The sequence below is a fragment of the Rhinatrema bivittatum genome, chromosome 1 (assembly GCF_901001135.1).
Source record: "Rhinatrema bivittatum chromosome 1, aRhiBiv1.1, whole genome shotgun sequence".
NCBI lineage: Eukaryota > Metazoa > Chordata > Amphibia > Gymnophiona > Rhinatrematidae > Rhinatrema > Rhinatrema bivittatum.
In genome coordinates, this window is record NC_042615.1 from 692,385,882 (window position 1) to 692,403,560 (window position 17,679).

General features: G+C 43.6%; 1 protein-coding gene across 2 annotated transcripts in view; it reads left to right on the forward strand.

Moving 5' to 3' along the window:
• Window positions 1-17,679, forward strand: part of IQGAP2 (IQ motif containing GTPase activating protein 2) — a 604,286-nt gene that overhangs the window by 429,428 nt on the left and 157,179 nt on the right. The gene's annotated exons all lie outside the window — the stretch shown is intronic.

Below are 17,679 nucleotides of genomic sequence, written 5' to 3' on the forward strand. Positions count from 1 at the left end.
CTTTAAATATCTGAAGCAGATGACATCATCTCAGGGGGACGCCCCTGAGGTTCGCGCCACTTCTGGTACTTGAGACGGGGCCGCACTGTGCGCGTGCCCCTAGGCATCGGGTCAACATGGTGGATTGCAGCGTCAGGCCGGTCTGGGGACGCCGGACAAGGTCGAAAGAGATCCGCGGCAGCCAGCCTTCCATCAACCCCGGAGGGAGTTGCCAATGCGGTAAGGTGGGCGGAGTGGAGACGTCGGGCAGCAACGGTTGCAACACTAAGAATGGAGATGTCCTGAATACCCTACGAAGATATCCTCAGGCAGATAGTTAAAGAGCCCAACCAACGGATGAATGTACTAGATCTAGCACTTACAAAAGAAGAAAGTGTCATTGATGTCGTCATGATAGAAAAGTAGGGTCTAATAATCACCGTACAGTGTAATTCAATATTAGACTGACTCCGGCCTGAACTGAATTATATTAGCACCAGGATCTTGGGTTTTAGGAAAGCTGACATCAAGATAAGAGATTGTGTTGAAGAAATTCAGGATCCAAAGAGGACAGAGGAACTGCTGTATGAATAGCACTAAAATAATAGAGTAACAAATCTCCATGTAAGTGGAAGAGGAAAAAGAGACTAATATGGTTCTCTATGGAGATAGAAAAATGGTAAGATCAAAGAAATGAACATTCAGAAAATGCAAAAAAAAAAATACCCTACACACATGATGAGGAGAACTTGCAGAATTATCAGGAGAAACAAACGAGCAAAGGCTCAAACAGAGGAGAAAATTGCTCATTCAGTAAAAGGAAAATCACCTCTGCAGATCTATGAGAACATAAAACTGAAGGAGAGATTATTTAAGATGTGAGAATGTAACCGTTAGATAGGAGGCAGTAAAGAGGTCCAGACAACTGATCCGCAAAGAAAAACCTTTTATTGCCAGCAAGATGCAGCTAAGACAAAGGCTTAGAACAACTGCATGCCACTCCCCTAAAGGAGCAGAATTTTATACATTCTTTCTAAGTAGGCGTAACTTACAATCAGACCATTGCATATGTCATTTGACAGACATAATATTGGACATTTTATAGCTGCGTTAATTATTACAGTACAAAAATGTAATTATAAAATGGTAGTGCATTCCACTGCGTGTCAGTACGTCAGTACGTAGTGCATTCCAGTGCGTGTCAGATATTAGTGCATTCAATATGGTGCGTTTCAATGCTGGCGTTGTTAATCAGAAGTTTTCAGTTTTTCTCACATTCAACGGTTGCGGTTGTTCATAGGAATCTGATAGGAATCTGAGCTCCTACAAGGAGGGAGAAGGCAGAACAGAGGATTACCAGGCAATTTGGCACCTATGGCCAAGTGAAAAAGTACACCTCACCCTGTTAATACCCTTACCATGAGCTGGGAGATTCTGTTAATTTTGTTTTTTTGGGTGGAGGGGAAGAGTTATTTAAAACATAACATCGTTATTTATAACCTATAAGTCGACACGTGTGACCCTAGTCCCAAAAATATGACCCATAGGTCTCTATGGATGTGATCTTTAACCTTTTACAACTGATTGGTCATCATCTTTTTAAGTAATGTGTTGAAGAGAGAGTGTGTGCCTTTAAACCACAATGATTTCATGCTTTTTTTTTTCGCTATTGAATTATGATTTTTTTATTATATTAAACTTATTAGGTTCTAGATCTCATTAACAGCAAACTCCCTCCATTACCAGGCACATTCTGATGCACTACACCTCCCCCAAACACACACTCATTCTCACTCACTCTCACACATTCTCTGTTTTTCCCCCTTCCAGGGATGTCTCCTCCCCCCCCCCCCAATCCTCACATTCTTCCATCTATCCCCAAGTGCTACCTCATCACTCTCCCCCCTTCTCTGGTCCCAGGACTGATCCCAGTACTCGCTCCTTCCCTAACCATAGGCAGGCAGAGATTGTATAAGGAATCTCTCACAGCAGAGAGCAGCACTCTACTTCCTGCTCCAGCCCCTTCCCTGAGGCAAAGGATAGTGCAGAGAAGAAAAGAGCCTCTCTACTCCCTAATCCAGCTCATCTCTTCCCTTCTTACAGGAGTGGAGGGGAAAGGGAGAATTTAGTGAGGACATAACAGAGCAGACCAAAAAAGAGCTGCTCTTCTTTCTAATATAACCCCCACCCTTCCTGTGCTTTTGTTCCCCACTTCCTGCTGCCTATGCTCCTCTGGTAGTGGCACTTATGGCTAAGGCCAAATTGGCCATAGGCTAGCTACAGCTCTGAAGCAGGGATCCTAAATAAGTTCTTTTGCTCAGTATATAGAGAAGGGGAAGATGACTCATCTAAGTTAGGATACAGAAGTTTTAATTATTATGAAATGATTGCAAACCCATTTACAAAGGAAGACTGATTTGAATTGTTTGTACAAATGAGTAGATAAGGCAATGGGGAAAGACCTAAAGGAATTTCTCACTGCGTGCCTCTCAGCTCTGTTCACTTTGTTTTTGGAGACCAGGGAGGTTCTGAGGGACTGGAAGAAAGCATGTATTCCCAGTTCCCAAAGATGGGAAGAAGGAGGAAGCTGGTAATTATAGACTCCTCAGTCTTGCATCAGTAGTAGCAAAGATAAGGAAACACTGCTAAACAAAACAAAATTGCAGTACTTTGAAACAAATAGATTACAGAGCCCTAAACAATATGAGGTCCAGATTCAAGCCTGGACTGTCTGTCGGGCCGATACAGTACAGCGCTCTGGCGGAGCGCACTGTTAGCCCGGGTTTGGCTGCGAGTTTTTGACATGCCAGCTTTACCCCTTATACAGTAAGGGGTAATAGCGCGTTGAAAACGTGTGGCCACACCCCTCCCCCCCCCCCCCCCCCCCCCGAAACTAATAGCGCCTGCAATATGCAAATGCATGTTGATGGCCGTATTGGTTATTCCCACGCAATACAGAAAGTAAAATGTGCAGCAAAGCCGCACATTTTACTTTCAAAAATTAACGCCTGCCGGCGCCAGGAAAGTGTACAGAAAAGCAGAAAAAACTGCTTTTCTGTACACCCTTCGACTTAATATCATAGCGATATTAAGTCGGAGGCCCCAAAAATTTTAAAAATTTAAAAAAAATTAAAATAATTTAAAATCGGCCTGCAGCCCGCGGGTCAGAAGACGGACGCTCCATTATGCCGGCGTCTGTTTTCCGAACCCGTGGCTGTCAGCGGGTTTGAGAACCGACGCCGGCAAAATTGAGCGTCGGCTGTCAAATCCGCTGACAGCCGCCGCTCCTGTCAAAAAGGCGCTAGGGACGCACTAGTGTCCCTAGCGCCTCTTTTTACCATGGGCCCTAATTTGCATAGGCCACCCTCCTGAATTACGCGCCCAGGAGAGTGGCCTGTGCGCGCGCCGGGAGAGCGGGCACTCGCCGACTATCCCGCGCGTTTTTCTGTATCGGCCTGTGTGTAAGTTACTTGGATAAACTTCCCAAGTTACGTAAACTGGATGTTTATCAGTGCAGCCGTGCTGCTGAATATATTCAATTAAACCAAAGCTATCTGGGTGAGTTACTTGTACAGCTTTAGACCAGCTGTTTAGTACCCAGATAAGTCACCCAGATAAGTCTGAGTATGAGAATTATCTAGGTATGTTATCATGATAACTTTGCCCCACCCCAGAATGTCCCCAACTTATCCAGCTAAAGTTTACCTTGGTAGTAAGTTACCCAGGCAAAATGTAGCCAGTTAGTGTTACCCAGATAACCCCCTTTGAATATCAACCTCTGAGTTAAAAAAAAAAAAATAAATCATATCATACAAATGTGATTAAATTCTTAAATGTGACAAAAGTGGACGTGATTTATCTGGACTTCAAGCAGGTTTTTCACACTGGACCACAAAGTCTAGTAAACTAACTACTAGTATAGGATTAGGGCTGAATTCAGTGAAAGTCAATGAAGTGGACTTGGGTAAAGGAGACACCTACTGACTGGGAAAAAAAGGGTGCACACATACTGGTTTCAGACGGTGTCTATCTGCAGCTCCTGGCCAGGGTCGTCACTGCAGAGAGTGGGCTAGGAAAGGTTATACATTTAGAGTAACTGCAAATGAACGTTCATGGTTCCATAGCCCGGGGGAGGCTGAGGCCAATTAAAGAAAACGAAAACTCTTGTTTGCTATTTACTTGGCAGTCTTGAGTTCCTGAGCTTCAAGCTCTTTTATCAAGAAAAGCTTGCACAAGTTTTCCTAAACAAAGTAGTCTTAAGCCTTGCTCATTTTATTCCTGAGATTAGCTGAATCTTTCGGCAAAGAGATCATTACCCTCATTTTGCTCAATTCTGTAACTGACGTGAAGAAGTCGCACGCTTTCAATGTGATCAGAATGACAAAAGTCTCTACTGAGTGAAAAATTTAGACAAGTCACATGGACTAGGGATGTCCAACTCCTCAAGAGTTATAAACAAGTCTGATTTTCAGGATATTCACAATAAATGTGCATAGAAACATAGAAATGACACCAGAAAAGGATCAAATAGTCCATCCCGTCTGACCAGCAAGCTTATGGTAGTATCTATTGCGCCATATAAGTTAGGGTTTCCCATACCATAAAAGTCAGGGCCCTCAATTGCTGTTTGAATCCAATTCCCCATTATATTTTGCCATTGAAGGAGCAATGTTTGAATTGCATCAAAGTATCAGTCTTAATGGTTAATAGTAGTAACTGCCACATACAGCAAGTTAGCCCCATACTTGTTTCCCCTTACCAAAAAAGTCAGGGCCCTTGTTGGTTGCTGTACAAATCCAATTTCCCTCTTTCCCTTGCCGTTGAAGCAGAGAGCAACGTGGAGTTGCGTGAACAATATCAAGGCTTATTGGTTAAGGGTAGTAACCGCCACACCAGCAAGTTACTCCATGCACACTCTTTCTCTTCAATTCCAGCCTTTACAGATCCACAGTGTTTATCCCATGGCCTTTTGAATTTTTTCACTGTTTTGGTTTTCACCACCTCCTCTGGAAGGGCTTTCCAGGCATCCACCACCCTCTCCGTGAAGAAATATTTTCTGACGTTGATTCTGAGACGTCCTTCCTGGAGTTTCATTTCGTTAACCCCTAGTTCTGATTTCTTTCCAACGGAAATGATTTATGTTTGTACATTAAAACCTTTCAGGAATCTGAAAGTCTGTATCATATCACCACTGCGCCGCCTCTCTTCCAGGGTATACATGTTCATATCCTTCAGGCTTTCCTCATAGGTTTTCTGATACTGACCTCACACCATATTGGTATCCTTTCACTGGACCACCTCCACCCTGTCTCTATCCCTTTTGAGGTAAGGGCTCTAGAATTGAACACAGTACTCCAGGTGAGGCATCACCACCTCCATTTTCTTACTGGTTATTCCTCTGTGCAGCCCAGCATTCTTCTGGCTTTAGCTATTGCCTTGTCATATTGCTTCATTATCCTTAGATCGCCAGAGACTGTCACCCCAAGATCCTGCTCGTGGTCCATTCACATCAACCCCTCTCTGCCCCCCCCCCCCCCCCCCAATCACATACAGCTCTTTTGGTTTACCGCATCCCAGATGCATGATTCTGCACTTCTTGGCATTAAATCCCAGCTGCCAAATCTTCGACCATTCTTCAAGCTTTCGTAAATCACTTTTCATTCTCTCTACTCCTTCAGGTGTGTCCACTCTGTTGCAGATCTTGGTATCATCTGTAAATAGAAAAACTTTACCTTCTATCCCTTCCACAATGTTGCTCACAAAGATATTAAACAGAACCGCACCCAATGCCGATCCCCATGGCACTCCACTTAACACAGCTCTCTCTTCAAAATAGGTTCCATTTACCATTACATGCCGTCTCCTATCAGTCAACCAGTTTGTAATCCATGCCACTACCTTGGCGCTCACTCTGAAGCTTCTCATTTTGTTCACAAGCCGCCTATGTGGGACAGTATCAAAAGCTTTGCTGAAATCCAAGTAGATGACATTGAGTGCTCTTCCTTGATCCAATTCTCTAGTTACCCATTCAAAAAAATCAATTAGCTTTGTCTGACAGGACCTGCCTCGGGTCCAGCAACTTACTGGATTCTAAATAGTTCAGTATCCTTTCTTTCAGCAGTATCTCCATTAATTTTACCACTACCAAGGTGAGGCTAACTGGCCTGTAGTTTCCAGCCTCCTCTCTGCTACCTGCTATGAAGTGGGGCCACATCTGCTCTTCTCCAATCTCACAGCACCTCTCCCCTTTTCCAGAGATCTTTGAACAGATCATTTAGCAGACCCACCAGGACATCTGAGTTCTCTTAGTATCCTGGGATGTACTTCATCCAGCCCCATGGCCTTGTCCACATTCAGTTTTCCTAGCTCTTCCCATACATACTCCTCTGTAAAAGGAGTTGTGTCTAGACCATTCCCTTCTATGGTCTTGTCAACGAGCAATGGTCCTTCTCCAGGGTCTTCTTTAGTGAACACAGAACTGAAGTATTTCTTTAATATTTCCGCCATTTCCTTGTCATTCTTGACACATTGCTCATCGTCACCTTTCAATTTCACTATACCACTTCGGGCTTTCCTTCTTTCTCTTAAATATCTGAAAAATGTTTTGTCACCTCTCTTTATCTCGTGGGCAATCCTTTCTTCTGCTTGACCTTTTGCTTTTCTGATTTCTTTCTTAGTTTCCCTCATTTTCACCAGGTATTGTTCCCTATGTTCCTCTTTTTTGGGATCCTTTATACTTCCTGAACGCTGATCTTTTTGCCTTTATTTTTGCAGCACCTCCTTTGAGAACCAAATTGGTTTCGCTTTTGACTAGTTTTCTAACTTATAGATTTGTTGTCTTTGTAATAGCTCCTTTTAATTTAGCTCACTGTTGTCTTCTTCACCCATTTTCTCCCAGTCTTCTAGTTCCTCCTTCAGGTACATCCCCATTTTGTCAAAGTCTGCATATTTGAAATTCAAAACTCGGGTCTTCGTGTGACTTCCTTGTATCTTATTCACAATATCAAACCATACTGTCTAATGCTCACTTATATTAGGTGAGCCCCTGTCCAGACATTAGAGACATTATCCCCATTTGTGAGCACTAGATCATGAATTACACCCTCCCTTGTGGGATCCATTACCATTTGTTTGAGCAAAGCCCCTTGGAGGACATTCACTATCTCTCTACTTCTCGTAGATTCCACAGAAGGGATACTCCAGTCTACATCTGGCAGATTAAAATCTCCAACGAGCAACACTTCTCCCTTCTTTCCCATCTTTTCAAAGTCTTCAATCAGATCTCTGTTCAGCTCTTCTGTCTGAATTGGAGGCCTATAGACCACATGTAAATGGAAGAATCATTATCTTTTTTTAGGCTAGCCCATAATGTTTCTTCCCTACCCCCATGTCCCTTAACATTTCAATTGCTTGGATGATACTTCTGACATAAAGAGCTGCTACTCCCCCTTTCCTGTCTTCTCTGATCTTCCTTAATAAGTTATAGCTAGGGATGGCTGTATCCTAGTCATGTGACTCTGTGAACCATGTTTCTGTAACAGCAACGATGTTCAGATCCGCTTCTACCAGCAGGCTTTCCAGTTTCTCTCCTTCAGGTTACTGCTCTTCTCGGACTTCTTTTGTGCCTTATTCAGCTAACAATTTTCCTCGCCCATTTCTTGGAGATGTCAGGGATGACATTCCAATTTCCTTCTACCACCACCATCCTCTAGTTTAAATGCCTTAAGCATAGGATTTGAATTTATCACTTAGGATCTTTTTTCCTGCCACAAATCTATCTCGCTCCATGCATGAGAGAGGTTTGCATGCATTTCCTCCATTGTATGCATATTCATTATGGATATCCTAAAAACCAGGCCTTTTTGTGGCTCTTGAGAACAGGATCACTCCTCCCCCAGCATAGACTTATACTAGATAACATGCTCATCCTCCCGGTCCTGTCAGCCCATAACCTAGGAGTCATTTTCGCTTCTCGCTTCTTCTCTACGCATATCCAAAACTCTGCTAAAATGTGCCATTTCTTTCTCTATAACATTGCCAAAATCCTTCCCTTCCTTTCTGAACACACTACCCAGAACCCTTATCCAGTTTTTCATCTCATCCCACTTAGACTATTGCTACTTGCTCCTCACAGGTCTCCAGTGTAGTCTCTCCTTAATTCAGCTGCATCTGACTTATCTTTTGCCAAAGTCACTACATTCATATAACCCCTCTTCTAAAGTCACTGCATTGGCTCCCTATCCACTCCCACAAACAGTTCCAGCTCTTTTTTCTCATTTACAAAAGCCTTCATTCTTCAGCACCTCATTACCTTTCCTCTTATCTCTCTTTACACTCCTTCTCGTGCACTCGCTCATCGGACAAGTCATGCCTATCTGTGCACTTCTCCTCTACCGCCAATTCTTGACTCTGTGCTTTTCACCTGGCTGCACCATGTGCTTGGAATAGTCTTCCTGAACTGGTGCGTCATGCTCCCTCTCTCACCATGTTTAAATCCCATCTAAAGACCCACCCTTTTAAAGCTGCTTTTAAATCTTATCCCAGGTTGTCTGTTTTTAGCTTCATTAATTAACTTTCTTTTCTTTTCTTTCTTTTTTTAACCATTGTTTTGTTTTATGAAATATCCCCAAGTCTCTTGTACTGTATGTTTGTCTTATTAGGTTGTAAGTTCTATTATGCAGAAACTGGGGGTTTTTTGTATTCGTACAGCGCTGCATATGTTGTGTAGTGCTATAAAAAGGTTTAGTAGTAATATTAAGACAATTACTAAATGGATAACACATGTATTTAAGAGGTTTATAAAGCAAAAAGCAAGCTACCACTTTTAAAGGTGAAAGTTCAGTTCTCCTTATGGTATATGAAGACCATATCTTCAATTTAGCATGATTTTCAATTGTTTAAATATCCTTTTTTCCCCTCATTGTAGTGCTGCTTACAATGGTAGGACTGTATATTTTGCATTATCAAAGTATATTGTAGACAGAAATGCGTGGTCTAGTTTAGAGTAAACCTCTATTTAATGTGCTGTATTCGGTTCACTGTTTGAATATTGTAAGACTGCAGTGCCTCTGAATTCACTAGGCATTCTTGGGGTAGAAAAAAATTAGAAGCTTTAGTTCTGAAAGCAAAGACACTTTGGTATACTAAATCACAGTGCATATCCAATTGAAGAAAGTGTAATTTGTCATTATAGAATTTTTAAATTAAGAGAATAGAAACTTAAATATTAGAATTATATACAATATTTTGGTTCAGCCCATCAAAATGGGTACTCTGAAATATTTAGGTTTTATGAGATAGATAGTAATTGTTAGCATAAAAAAAAACTATAGACTTACCATAAATTTGGATGTTCTCAGAATTAGTCATTATAAAAATTCTTGGTTTAAAAATATGTAACTTGGGCTGAAACATCAGACATGTTTCAGCCCAGTGTTAGAGCACATGCTTATTATTTTGAAAGGTTTTGAAAGACAAAAATCTCTCTTCGGCCTTGAATAGCTTTAAAGATGAATCAAGCCAACCAACTCAAAACCCATATATCTTTATCCTATCCAGGCTGTGCAACTCAAGGTTTGTCCTTGATGTTCTGGTGAGAATCTATAGTCGTGTGAAAAACTTTATTTTTTTTTTCTTCAGTTGTCCTTTCCCTTTCATGCTTGTGCAACTTTTTCTTTTTAAATTACTTCCTTGACATTTTGCAAGTTAAAATGATTTTACTTATGAATAAATAAGGTAGTTGCTTTAGGAAAAATCATTTAAATCCATATGCCTCTTACCTGCAGCAGAATTTAGATTGGGCATAAGTAGGAGGATATCCTAAAGTTTGGGTTTGTTTTTGTTTTTTTGTTAAGTTAATTTCTGATAAAGATCATTTTTCTTAAAATTGTCTATTATAGGCAATGAAGCAATTTGAGAAAATGCCCATCTTCTCTCCTGTTACTCAGTTGGATTTATCTTCAGAAGCACCCACATTATGGACTGGAAAAGAGAGAGGGCCTGAGAGCTGTGTGGCCATTTTCTCAATTCTCAATTAATTCTTTAAGACCTTGTGTATTTAAAAGAATTTATCTTTTTCCCATCGATAAGCAGGCTGAATTAGCTATGCTGTCCGGGACGTCCTCTGGGAAGGCCTGAGTGGAGCTTCTTAAGATCACCAAGCTTTGACTCTGTGTGGCTGAGCATACTTTCCCGTGTGGCACCATCTACCTTCAGTTGGGGTTTTTTTCTGCGCTGCAGGCTACACGTGGAGCGACTTTCTTCTCATCTCCTTCAGATTTTTTCGCAAATTTCTTTTCATCACAACAGCACTTTTCAGTGCTAGAATGGCCCTGAAGCCGCTGGGCTTCATTGCCGGTGCAGCAAGATAATGTCCATTACAGATGGACATGATTATTGCTAACTTTGCCTGGGCCTGGACCACAACCAGTCCTCTTGCAGGGACTGCAGTCGCATGTTGCCCCGGGCACAGAAGATCACCCACTTGAGGGAGGAGGGCACCAGATCCTAAGCCCCACAGTCAGAGCGCCATTCAACCCACTCATTCCTGGGATCCAACACAGATCGGCCAGAGAAAACTCGGAGGGCATCCTCCCTCGGCGCCAAGAAGACCAGGAAGCCAGGTAGGCCAACCTGCTGCCCCCCATGCCCTGATGAAGCAACAGGTATCGGTAGTTGCACCAGTGATGCCTTTGCATGAAGCTACGTCAGCCAGCGACATGGGAGTCCTCGTACTGACGCAAGCGTCGAAGCATGCCGACCCACCGCTGGCTACCGCTGCGCATGCATCAAAGGTTGAGGCATCAGCATGCTCAACTTTTGGCAAGGATGTGCCAAAGACCCTCGAGCAACGAAGCGTGGTCACCAGGGGCGTCTGACTCGACGTACACCAAGTTAACCATGACACAGAGCCCAGCGGGGATCAGGCGGCATTGACGTACATGATGCAAAAGAACCTTGAGGTGCCCCCGATGCAACAGCTAGTGAGCAGATCTTCCCAGAAGGCTTTTCCACAAGTCAGGATGGGCCATGGACCCTCAGGTTGTTTTCTCTCCAGAGGAGCTGGTTGAACTGGGTTTTTCCGACATGGAATCACTCTACCAGATCCTCGGACTCCTCTGTGATGGTGTATTCGGACATGTCTTAAAGACTAAATGTCCGCATACAGGCCAAGGGGACCAGATTTAAACATCCTTCTAGCCTCTGTCCCTATATCACTCAATGGTCGTAAGAGGCAGGTGGGACTTGCAAAGAAGCATCCTACCCCTGGAGAAGGGAGGCTGGGTTCTCAGGCTATGTCACAGATATCAGAGATTCTGTCACAGCTCTTCTCTAGATAGTAACAAGAGGGGGCCATCCATTGAGCCCTTCTTTCGATGAACTCTCACCAGTGGGGGGGGAATCTCCTTCTCCCCCTTGGGAGGAGCATACTCCACCAAAGAACCACTGAGTCCAATCTACAACCTGACATGGGACCGGAGAACTCACTTCTGACCTTGCCGGGGTCATTACAGGAATTCCATCGGACCTCCTGGAGGATCTACCAGAACCATCCTCGCCTCTGGAAGACTTCATGTATTCCAAATTTGTCAAGAAGGTGGGAGCTTGCCTCATTATTGAGTCCAAGAAAGTTCCAGATCCAAGAGCAGAGGTTTTGGAGATCCTAAAGATTTTCGAGGTCCTAGCTGAACCTACAGCCTTATCCTCCCATGCCGTGCTGGACTCTGTGATGTGGAAGACCCGGTAGTCCCTCTTCTCTGGTCTGCCAACATCCAGAAAGACCAACCCCAAGTTCAAGATGAAGCAATCTTCCTACTATAGCTCGGTACAGCTGCCGCATGCTTCTATGGTGATGGAGTCAGCCATAAAGTACTCAAAGAAATCTCACCTTCATTCAAATACCCCATCAGGTAGGGACAAGCCAGTATTTGGATGACTTTGGAAAGAGGGCCTTCCAAGCAGGTATGCTGAATGCAAAGATTCAACAGCAAATTTTACATTACCCAATACCTTTGAGTGTTTGCAGTCCCTCAAACCCCACTTCGTGACCTTCTCAACTAATACAGCTCTTCCTCAGCAGTTCTTTGACCTGGAATAAGGTTTGATGGCATCTACTCTGTACAATATATGAGGCTTTTAAGACATCAGCCCAGTAATCCATGGGGGTGATAGTGACCCAAAGAATAACCTGGTTAAGGGCCAGTGCTATCTGGGAGGATGTGCACAAGAAATTGGCTGACCTCACGTGTAAGGGCAACAACTTATTCAGGGACAAGTTATGGGAGACAGTCTACCAGTTGAAAGAGCAAAATGTGGTGGTGTTGTCCCTGGCATCACCAATGGAGCAAAAATCCTTGAACAGGAGGTACTACCAAAGCTACAGGAAGGGCTGTTACCAAAAGTGCGCTTTCTGACCATATCCCCTTTACCTCCCGCCGACCTTCCAGCAAAGCAGCCAACAGCTGCAGCCCAGAGTTAGGTCAAGGAGCCAATAGTGGCAGCCGCAGAACAACCCCAAACCTCAACAGGGTTTTTAAAGGTAACCGGACCACCTCTACTGCTACTAGTGGGAGTAGGATATTGCTTTTCTAAAACTCTTGGGAAGCAATCACCTTGGGTTGTTGGGTGTTAAGCATTGTCCGCAAGAGATGCAAGCTGAACTTCAGAACAAGCCCCACCCTTCCACACCTTGACCCTTCCCATCTGGCCTGCACACATGGGTATCTGCTCTAAGAGGAAGTAAACAGCCTTCTCCAACAGTGGGCAGGCAATTCAGTGGGTGCCTCTTCACCAACGGAATGAGGATTTTACTGCCAATATTTCCTCGTTCCAAAGAAATTGGGAGGTCTCCAACCAATCTTGGCCCTGCGGGCCCTCAACAAGTTTATCCAAAAGGAGAAGTTCAAAATTATGTCCCTCAAGTCAATCCTACTATTTTTACAACCCAACGATTGGATGTGATGGCTGGATCTCAAGGATTCATACTCCCACATTTATTTATTTATTTATTTAGAATTTTTGTATACCGACATTCTTGATAAAAATATCAAATCATATCGGTTTCCATTGAAACAGAACAGTCGCAGCTATAGCGTTACATTGAAACAAGTCGACAAATCATTAAATAACAGGTGAATATAGAAAATAATAATTGTAACTAAGCAATTGTAACTAAAACAGGTGAATATAGAAAAAAATAATTATAGATAAGCAATTATAAATAAAACCATTATAGTTAAAATTTGATTATAAATAAACAGGTCGTCAAAAATGAATGACAAATATAATGGGGCAGCAAAAACAGTGGAAAACAAGCGATACATAAAGAAAGGCGACCATCCCAATGCTCCATTCTTCATGGTGGTAACTATGCGTTCAAGTCAATATGTGTCGTCATCAATACAAGGTGCTCCCCTTTGGGTTATCATCTGCACCAAGAATCTTCACAAAGTGTTTAGCGATAGCGGTGACGCACTTGAAACAGAAAGGTATATAATTATTCCCTTACCTGGATAATTGGCTCCTGGTTGCAGCACAGTCAGCCACTTTCCAATCGCACTTGGAGGAAAATATTCATTTGCTGGAGGGACTGGGATTCATCAACAATTACAAGAAATCCAGTCTTCAGCCAACACAAACTCTTCAGTTTATTGGGGGCCAAGATAAATACTGTTGAGGGGAAAGCCTTCTTACCAGCAAATAGGGCTCGAACCCTTTGAAGTCTAGCCTTACAACTGAGATTGTGCACGTCCCTCGATGTACCAGTTTCTAACTCTACTAAGTCACAAGGCAGCAGCAATATATATGTAGTCCCATGCACCCATCTGCACATGTGCTATCTACAGTGGGGCCTGAAGGTGCAATGGACCCAATTTTCGCAACCATTATTCAGGAGGGTACGTTTGACCCAGGGCTATGTGAAGGGACAACGTGTGTTAGTTACACCCTACAGTTCTCACCATAGGAGCCCCATTCCACATCCCACTGCACCAGTTGGTTCTGACTACAGATGCATCCACCAGGGGGTGTGGGGCCCATTTGGGGCATGTGCAGATACAAGGGCTGTGGTCCCCAACAGAACACCCTCAGCAAATAAACCTGCTAGAGTTCAGAATGATACAAAATGCCCTTCACACGTTTTGTGTCCTCCTCTGGGTGAAGAATGTCATGGTCCACATGGTCATCCAGGTGGTCCAGGTCATCCAGATGGTCATCCAGGTGTAGACGTGGTAACCACCACGGCTGACAAACTAAGCATGATCTTTCATCCACACGAAGGGGCTCTCCACCAGGAAGTGGCAAACGAGCTTTTTGCAATGTGGGGTCACCCATTCACGGACTTCTTCGCAACAATACACAACAGAAAGGTGCGGGCGTTCTGCTCAGTCTGCTCCAGCAGGGAGCAGTTCACCCAGGATGCATTCCTCATACTATGGTCGAGGGGGGGGGGCTTTTTTACACTTACCCTCCAATTCCTCTGATTTTCAGAACAATCCAGATATGTATTGCAGACGTCGCAGACCTCATTCTGATTGCTCCAGCTTGGCCCAGACAACCTTGGAACACCTATCTAGTTCAACTGTCCATCGCCTCACCTATCTCCCTGGGTAACAGTGTGCTCCTGACTCAAAAGAATGGCACCCTCCTTCACCCCCCCTTCACCGCATGCAGTCCTCACTGCATCTCACTGCTTGGAGGTTGAAAGGTGAGTATTAAGCCAAATGCACTTGTCAACAGAGGTCCAGAACATCTTGATTTTATCGATGAAGACTTCCACTAGGAAAAACTATCAAGGCAAGTGGCACCATTACTCATCTTGGTGTCGAGTGGAGACATAGACCCATTCTCTTGCTCCCCTGAAGCATTGTTGGAATACCTCCATGTCCTATATCAGTCAGGTCTGGCAACGGCATCCATGCGTGTTCATGTGAGTGCTATTGCTGCGTATCATCACCCATGCAACTTGCATCCGGTTTCAAACTATCCCTTGGTTTCCCGTTTCACGAAAGGGATCTTGCGATTATTACCGCCCGTGACCAAGCCTCCTGTTCTGTGGGACCTCAACTTGGTTTTGGAACAGCTCATGCTTCCTCCCTTCGAGCCATTGGATAGCAGTCACATGAAATAGCTAACATGGAAAATGCTCTTCCTGGTTGCAGTAACCTCAGCAAGAAGATTAAGTGAACGACAGGCACTGTTGCACTACTCCCCGTATGGACAGTTTCACCACGATAAGGTTGCCTTGCGAACACACCTTTTTTTTTTTTTTTTTTATTACCTAAAGTCATATTGGCTTTCCACTTGAATCAAACCATCACTTGCCAATATTCTTCCCAAAACTGCATGAAAATGAGAGGGAATGACTTCTTCACAAGTTGGACTGTAAAAGAGCCTTTCCCTACTATAAATGAAGGACTCATTCTGAGAATAGGAATTCTCAACTTTGTGTCCTTCAGAACAAATGCACCGGGCCTACCGGTGGCCAAATGAACTCTGTCAAATTGAATCTCTCAGCGCATTCACTTTTGCTCTTCAAAGCAAGCGGAAAGCCTTTCTGACACACCAAAAGTGCACCAAGCTGTAACAGCTTCAGTGGCCCATCTCCACAAGATACTGCTGCTAGACATTTGTAAAACTGCCACGTGGTCATTGCTGCATACGTTCACATCACACTACTGTCTTGACCAGCAAGCCTCTTCAGATGCAGCGCTGGGCTCAGCAGTGCTGTCATCGGCAATCAGACTGTCCACACCAGAGGCGGGTTGAGCACATGGGTACTATCTAGGACTGCAGGAATCTGTTGCTTCCATCCCTGACTCTTCAACTGTGAGGGACACAACCCTGAGCTGGGGACTCCCAGACAGCATGGCTAATTCAGCCTGCTTATTGACGGGGGGGGGGGAGCAAGTTTGCTTACCTAAATAGTGTTTTCCGTAGATAGTAGGATGAATTAGCCATACTAACCCACCCACCTCCCTGGATAGCCTCTAAATTCTTCGCTTCGTTGGATGAGCTAGATTATGGACTGAAGGAAGATTGCGCTGCACGGGAAAGGTTGTGCAAGCTCTTTGATCTTGGAGAAGCTCTGCTGAGGCCATGCCAGAGGACGTCCAAGATAACATGGTTAATTCATCCTGCTATCTATGGAAAACACAGTTTATGATAAGCAAACTTGCTTTTTACCTATATTGGATCTGCCATGCTAGGTGGAGGCTTTTTCTGCTAAAACTGGGCAGGTTAGAAAGCTCAGCCTCAGCTGATAAGCTCCCTGATTGTGATAAGCTTTGCATTCTTGTTCACGGCAAATATTCATTTTGTGGCGAGTAGGAAGTACTGCTGCTTCAACTTGACGAAAATGTTGCTGTTCCTTTGGCCAGGAAGGGTTGCCACAGGAGCAGCAGCTGTCTTCATTTCTTCCCCATCTTCCCCAGCAGTGAGTGTGCTGTCTCTGTAGTGCTCCGGAGTCTTAACTCCAGTCTCTTGCACCACATTATGCAGAATTCCAGGCTGAGCCATGTGGCTGGCCTGCTTAGGCTTTGTTAAATGAATTATAGGTATACTGGTGTTATAAATGTGACATCAATAACTTAAAACGTTTTCGTGGCTTGTAGCTATGCCATTCATTTTTCTTAGATATATAAATATGTTGGAAAACACTATTAATAGATTTGTCTTTTGTGTTTTTACAGTTTAAAAAAAAAAAAAAAGCAAATTGGATAGTGGTTAACATATTCTACCAAAGCATATTATTTTGCAGAAATGTGATCCCCTCCTCTTTTATATTACGATGCTATATTACCAGCAGATATGCACTCCTCTTTCAAACCTCCATTTATGAAAATTTTGTTGGAGGTAGGATTACCGGCTCCGAGCAGAGCTGCTCCTGGAGGTTTGAGCACATGACACAATGGCTTTAAGGACAGGGTTTGTTGTGTTGCACTTCTTCTGGAGAGAGCACTTTTTCACAATTTTCTCCACTAAAAAATAAAACCCCAGTGTCAAATTGTTTTGTGTACACAAAGCAAACAAACATCACTAGTAATATTGTGAATCTTATTTTTAAAAGGGGGATACTTAAATGAAGTGTCCCATGCATTTCTTTCAAAAAGAAAAAAATATTAAAATTTGCTACAATAGAACGCTTTTTATCCCAAGACACATTACCCCAAATTCCCCAGTGTTTGTAAATAATTGCAGTCCCCGGGGCCATGTTACTTTATCCAGAAAAACCTCTGTCTTCAGGTATTTGGCACTGCAAGGACATCATCGCCCGGCACACTCCACCCCCCCCCCCTCCCCCACACCCTGATTTACATCTGAATCACTGTTCTTTTATTGAGCATTCTCTGCCGTTTTCTCCAGGGTTGTGCGCACAGTGTTCCACCCCTCCAGGACTGCCCCTCCAGGGCAGTCCTGGAGGGGTGGAAATTCTAGTGAGAGCCACTCGGTGAATAGCCCTCTGATATCTCGGAGAGGGGATACTCTGCCCTTTTAGGGTAATACTAGAACTGTGTCCCTCCTGCTCTTCCTGGGCTGTATAATTACTAACTGATCATACAAAGCCAGTCCCTGTCAAAAACTAACGCAATTCTCTGCCTCTGCAAATAACCGTTTCCTAAATACATTTGAAACAAGAGTCTTCAGTAATTCTCTTGAAACATCAAGTAATCTTTCTAATTGGGTTGAATTTTTTTTTTCTGT